The sequence below is a fragment of the Cryptomeria japonica genome, chromosome 10, assembly GCF_030272615.1.
Source record: "Cryptomeria japonica chromosome 10, Sugi_1.0, whole genome shotgun sequence".
In the NCBI taxonomy this organism is placed as follows: domain Eukaryota; kingdom Viridiplantae; phylum Streptophyta; class Pinopsida; order Cupressales; family Cupressaceae; genus Cryptomeria; species Cryptomeria japonica.
Genome location: NC_081414.1, coordinates 576118436 through 576125667, shown reverse-complemented (window position 1 = coordinate 576125667; position 7232 = coordinate 576118436).

The window sequence follows — 7232 nt, the reverse complement described above, 5'->3', positions numbered from 1 at the left end:
GTTGTCATAATATGATTACAATCTATTTTTTTCTATTTCTTTTTTGCAGCTAATTAAAGAAGAAGTGGAGTACCGTTTTCTAAGTCATTTGTCCCCTCTTTAGTTGTTCTGCCCTTTGCTCGCGATCTTACTGTATGCCTAGTCATACACTCATGACGTGGAGGCCACTACAAGGGGGGGTCTTCTGCAATAATAAAGAAATGTTAAATTGAAATGTTTTATTATTATTGTTACAAGTATTTCATTAATTAAAAGAACATTAGAGTGGTGCTCTTTACCTGATGGGACCACATCATGTTCCTGATCTTGTCTTATAACCTCATGCTCAACATGATGAACACCCTCTAAATCCTCTAGAGTTGAAACATGAAAGGTTACATTAATTAATACACCAATTGCAATTAAATATATATGTTTAAAAGAACATTAGAGTGGTTTCTTGATCTTGTCTTATAGCCTCATGCTCAACATGTTGAACACCCTCTAAATCTTTGAAGTTGAAACATGAAAGGTTACATTAATTAATACACCAATTGCAATTAAATATATATGTTTAAAAGAACATTAGAGTGGTGCTCTTTACCTATTGGGCCCACATCATGTTCATGATCTTGTCTTATAGCCTCATGCTCAACATGTTGAACACTCTCTAAATCCTCTAGAGTTGAAACACAAAAGGTTACATTAATTAATACACCAATTGTAATTAAATATATATGTTAAAAAAAATATTAGAGTGGTCCTTGTGGGGGAGTGTTGCGAGATCATAATGGAAATCTTGTTTCAATGGTGGCACCCCCCTTGGGATTTCAAACTACCCACCTTGCTGAAGCCATAGGAGCATACTAAGGACTCAATTTAGATAGAAAACATAACTAAAAGCTTGTGTGGGTGGAGGGTGATTCCAAAAATATTATTAACTATCTTAAAGGTATATTGAATCCCTCTTGGAATGTCAAAGTTTGGATTAATAAGACTAGGTCAATTATTAACTCTTTTGATCAATGCTTCATATCCCATGTTTTAAGGGAGTCTAATTATGTGGCTGACTACTTAGCTAATAAGGAAGTGAGAAGTAATTGACAAATCAGCTAGACCAATGAGGATAAATCAGACACTTAACTCTATATGCTTGCTCTTCATGATAAAAGTCGAGGCAACTAATTTTATGAGTACTTTTGCCATCATAACTACATATGTATCTAGAAAGATCGACCCCTTCCCACATATGGCATGTGTTTATAGTGGTTTCATGTCATTATTGTAGAATTAATTTGCATGCTTTGTGGGTCGATATTGGCTTCATTTGGGCTTTCTTTCTCAGTCTGAAAGTCATATGTTTCTTCAATCACAAAGTGAAGAGAACAATGGGTGGGGCTAGGAAGAGAATTGAACCTCCAAGCCGTGTGCAGCTCAAGAAGGACAAAAAAATATGGAGGCTCGTGGAGAAGGGGGGTGTCAATCCATATATTGAGAGGTTACAGGGGAGAAATAAGGATGTGATGGCCTATTTCGAGAAGAATTGGAAAGATGGCACTATCACTCTGCATGGGTGCAAGGTGCTAATTGATGAGAGTTTGATTGCATAGGTCACTGGCCTCTTAGGTAATGGGATAAAATATTACAAGAACATAAACTATATGGAGATGGAGGTGCAAAATTTCCCTAAAAATGAAGAGGAGAGGGCCAAGATGGTGAAGAAAATGATGAGCTACTACAACATCTCTATCATCAAGGAATTATGCGCGAAACTCCTCAAGGTAATTATGAAATATTTCACTCTTGATGGTTGGTTCACTAGGGTTTATGGTCATCATCTTGTTCTTCTGAATCACTTCTATCATGGAATCAAGGTGTCCCTTTTTATCAGATGTCTTCCTTGAGGGCTAATTTTAGGGACCATAAAAAGAACACTGTCAAGTTTCCTATCCTCCATGAAGGGCTTTTGGTTCTTATTGATTCCCATTTTTGTGCCCTCCTTGCCCTGTCTGATTATATCCCTACTTCTTCTAAGGATGCCACTAGTGGTGGGGAGTTGGGAGGTGAGGAGTCCAATTCAGACCCTAAGGCAGATTCTCCTGCCCCTCATAAAAAATCCAAATTTGATATTTCCCAAAGGCTAAATCTTTTTTGGGTAAGGGTAAGAATGTGCGGAAGAAATCGGTTGTTTCTTCCTCATCCACTTCAGCTTGCAAGGATTCCCCTGTGTCTAGTGGTAATAAGGCTAATTATGAGGGCTCCATGGGAGGTAATAGGTCTTGCATGAAGCCTAATAACCAGACCCTTGAGAAGCCCCCTTCACTGTTTTCACAGAATACCACCAAGGACCTTCATGCGAAGAGTACAAAGTTGAGTGATAAGAGGGATGACTATGAGCATTTTTTGGGAATGGCTAGGAACCATGCCCTTCATACTTTCAACATGTTTACATGGTTCTTTCATGAGCTTAAAGAGTGATGAGATGAGATATTAGCTCTTTTATTCCTAAAACTCATAAGTTTTTGCCATGTTTTAATTCATATAATGGGATAGTATTTAAGTCATATGATGTATTAGAGTTTGACTATATGCATTCTAGATGTTAACTAAACCCTTTAAATTATGTTTTGTTTTGACCTATTATTCATGTTGCCATGCAAATTATCATAGGTGATATCATGTATGAAATGTATAAGTATTATGATTAATTAAAATAGATATATATGTGTGCTTGTATGTTCTATGTTTTTAATTGTAGGAATAAGTAAGATGTTGTAGAGGTAGTTATTGTGTCATGTCATAAAGGTAGTTAGAGATATTAAAGGAGAGGTTAAATATTCAAAATAGTAAAGAGAATAATGGGTGTAAGAAGTGGCAAATGAATAATAGGGTGCACAAGACTCATTTATGTTTGTCTTTAGCAAACATCAATCTTGTAATACTGCCATGCTATATTCTTGGCTGTGGTTTAGCAGAGATCCACATTTTCAGTGGATTAACTCCATCTTTTTTTTGTCATAAATGTTTTTTGCCTCATTTCATCAGCGTGACCTAGATTCTAAGAAGTTGTTAGAGTTTTGTTTTAAATAAGAGCCTGAGCCTCTTCTCAAAGGAGAGGGATAGGAGATTTAGAAATAGAGTTGCAGAGTATTTTTATAATTAAAAGCATTTTCTTTCATTTTGTGTGTTGTATCAACCTTTGAAAAAAATGAATAAAATGATGCTATTCTGAGTATATAGAGTTATCTTTGAAGTCTGGATACACTCATCCAAGGGGTCCCACTTGGTGAGTATTCCTATGCATTCGTTAGATTCAGTTTCCCTTTTTGCTATAGTAGATGTTCTAGCGATTGACTATTCTTGTAGCCATTGGAAACAGATCCTGACTATTCCTGCAGCCAAAGCAAACAAAGTAATTCTTGTTTGTCAACTTTGGACTTAGCTAACAGTTCTTTAATTAGAATTTTCTATTAATGTTGAGCTTTCTTGTAGCCATTCAGTTGTTATAATTCTTGCTTGCTTATTTTAAATAGGTGTAGTTGTTGCAGTAATACATAATAGCTATTACAGGAACTTAGTGCATATATAGTGCATACCAATTTCAAGTAATACATCCCTAGGTTGGCAAATAAATGAACTTCAATTATGGAGATAATAAATTCATAGAGTGAATGTCCAAACTTTGGGTTGAGACTTTAGCTATAGTTATTGTTCCTATTGGTGAGGTAAACATTTTTGGCGGCCTTGTCGGGGATGGTGTCAGACTAAGAACCTATTATGGTTATCAATTTTCAAGCTTTCAGTATAGTTGTTTTTGATAACTCAGTTTGTTTAAAGTAATTCTCATGAATCTGCATGCATAGACAAAGAAGATATGCTCAAGGTAGATTCCTTCCTAACCGTCCTAATCATACAAGACTCAATCCATATGAACCCCTAGATGTAAACCCTTTTGCTGCACTATACCAAGTCCCAGATAATTTGAACCCTCTTGAATTTGAACTTTCTAAGAACAACCATCATTTCCTCTTTGGACCTCTTAAAGAATAAATTCATTTAGTAACTCCTCCTCAAAGCCTAATGCAAGGAAATCCACCCCCTGGTGGGAATAACCCACCTCCACCTATGACTCCAACGTTTGAGTTCCCTATTTCTGGTCAACATGATAATGCTAATCTCAAGAACATCCCAACTTCTTCCCTTCCTAAATTCTATGGATTAGTGATAGAAGAATCCCGACACTTTTTTGTTTGAATTTGATGTCCTCTATAGGAGTTATGATTATACTATAGATGCTCATAGAATCAAAATATTCCCTGCCACTTTAAAAGGGCCAGCTTTGAGATTGTTTATGAGTCTAGGGAGTAGCACAATCCCTACATGGTATGAGATGAAATGATTGTTTATTGTGAAATACAAGGATTATTGTAGAGGGATTGACTACCATGGGGATGATATTTTTAGAATGACACAGAAAGAAGATGAGAGTCTAGAAGATTATCTAGAGAGATTTCTATTCAACGTCAAGAAGTCCAAGCATAGTACTCTAAATGAATATTCTCTTAAGTTAATATTATTAAGAGGAATCGGTGATGAATGCACAAATGCTTTGGATCTTATGGGAGGAGGTGACATAACACAATCAACATGGAATGACATTGGACAAATTTGTCTGAAATATTCTAGATCTTCTTCTAAGAAGAATAGACGTTTCAAGTTGGGAATTTCTTCATCAACATCCAATAATGGAGTTTCTCGAATGGAGCTTAGCCATCTGTTGAAGGATTTTAAGGAGTATATCATAAACAATATGGCTACTCAATTAGACACACTTTCAGCTAAGAAGAAACATGAGGAAGTTGATGCAATTCTTGCAGAATTCTGCCCACATTGTAGACAGAAGAAAAGATACTGTAGATGTAAGATGGTTGCAAATATTGAAGTTCCCGATTTCAAGACAATACAAGGAGATGATGAACAATTTTTATATGTTTCTCAAAGGAGGCAAATTTTTCAAGACAAGGTATGCCTCCTGATCCACTTTCTTTTTCTAGTTATAGTGGATGTCGGTAAGGGGATATGACTATTTCAAATGGAAATACTACCAAAACTTTGTCTTTATATTCTCCAGCTCAGCCCCAACTTGATCAACTACAAGCCATTTGGCCTAATGTGGGAGAAGAATTTGAGGAAGGAGTCAACTCTATCAATCATCTTATGATGATTAATAGAGAACCATTCATACAACTTCATGATGATGATTCAGTCCTCTATAAAATTCTGGCAAATCAGTTAAGACAAGAGTAGCAGTTGCAGGAGTTAGTATCAAACATTAAAGCATAAGATTCTCCTACAACCACTGATATGCTGCATACCCTGTTGCCACAGGAAGTCTGAACTTTTCATCTTTCTGAGGCATCTCAGTTTGATCTTACTGTGAAAGTGGAAGTTGATCTAAGAAAGTATTTGAATATCAACAATCAACTCACAAACACTCAAAGAATAACACTGGTTGACTTGCTTAAATGTCATCAACATGCTTTTGCGTGGGATTACAAAGACATGCATGGAATTGATCCTACAGTTTGTACCCACCATACCTATATAAATGAGGACTATAGACCACTTAGACAACCACATAGAAGAATTAATCCTACATTAAGAGAAATAGTTAAAGAGGAACTGCAAAAATTATTAAATGTTGGATTTATCTATCCTATATTGAATAGTCAATGGGTGTCACATCTAGTCATAGTTCCAAAGAAAGGAGGTAAATGACAGGCATGTGTGGATTATAGAGTTTTGAACTTAGCAACCAAGAAGGATCATTTTCCATTAGCATTTGTCGATCGAGTATTGGATTCCTTGATAGGGAAGCAATACTTCTCAATCCTAGATGGATTCAGTGGCTACAACCAGATTCAAATTGCTCCCGAGGATCAGGAAAAGACTACATTTACTTGTCCTCGGGGAACATATGCATATCTTGTTCTTCCTTTTGGGTTATGTAATGCTCTATCTACTTTTCAAAGAGAAGTGATAAGCATATTTTCAAATATTTCCCAGGATAGCATGGATATCTATATGGATGATTTTACCACTTATGGTTCAGAATTTGAAGAGGTATTTAAGAATCTAAAGAAAGTTTTGTAGCAGTGTGAATACTACAATTTATCATTGAACAGTGAAAAGTGCTTCATGATGATGCAGGAAGGCATAGTTCTTGGTCATCATATCTCTATAGCTGGAATACATGTTATGTTGACCCAACAAAAATTGAAGCCATTTCCGTAGAAATGTCAGAAGAAGGGCATGAAAATCAAGCTGAGATTAAACCATAGGAAGAACATGGAGCTGACAAACTTTCAAATCTGGCACATGTAGTAGGACAGTTTGGAGAACCGGTTGAATAAATCTCATGCCCTCAGGTAACAACTAACAAGCCTCCTTCATCTCTCACTAATTTATCTATTGCACTTACATTTTACAGGCAGTGAGAGAGAGAAAGGGGTAGGTTACATGGAGTTATTGATAAACAACAAAAAGAAATTGAAAAGAGGGATAATCGGATTGTGGAATTGCAAGCTACTGATGACAATTGCCAGTATGGTTCCTAACTTGATGCAATGCAGAGCTCCTCCAAGGGTTTATGCTTTATATCTAAAAGAGTAGTATTTAAGTTTCAAGCTAAACCGAATTGTTAGGGATATTAGTCCTTCTCTAGATACCCCAAAAGAATTTTATAATGTTTACCAAAACTCTCCAACAATTGTTAAGAATTTGTTACGTGAATTTTATTTGCATAATTATGTTGTGACTTATGACAATGAGTGGAATCCCTTACTATACACTGGTGACATTCAAATAAAAGCATTAATGTCATGGATACAAAATGAAATTAGTATGGGGACTCAAGCTAAAACATATAAAAATTTGGAATTTGATTGTCCATTACCACTCAGAGCTGAAGCCAAAACTAGCAGAAATTGTTAACAAGACCTGATGTCAGGAGCCAGGTGTTACTAATAAGGGAGGAAACATTCTAGGAATATGAATACTTCATTAAATATGAAAATGCAACTACAATTGAATATTTGGTTCAGTGCTGGAATAATCTTCCAGAAGACCTAAAATAGGGTGAACCCCATTCACTGCCTAATTTTCATGCAGCTACACAAAGAGTTCCTAAATATATCCATTTGGGTAGGGCAAAGAGAAATAACTGGCTACCTTTGATATTTTAGCCACCTATC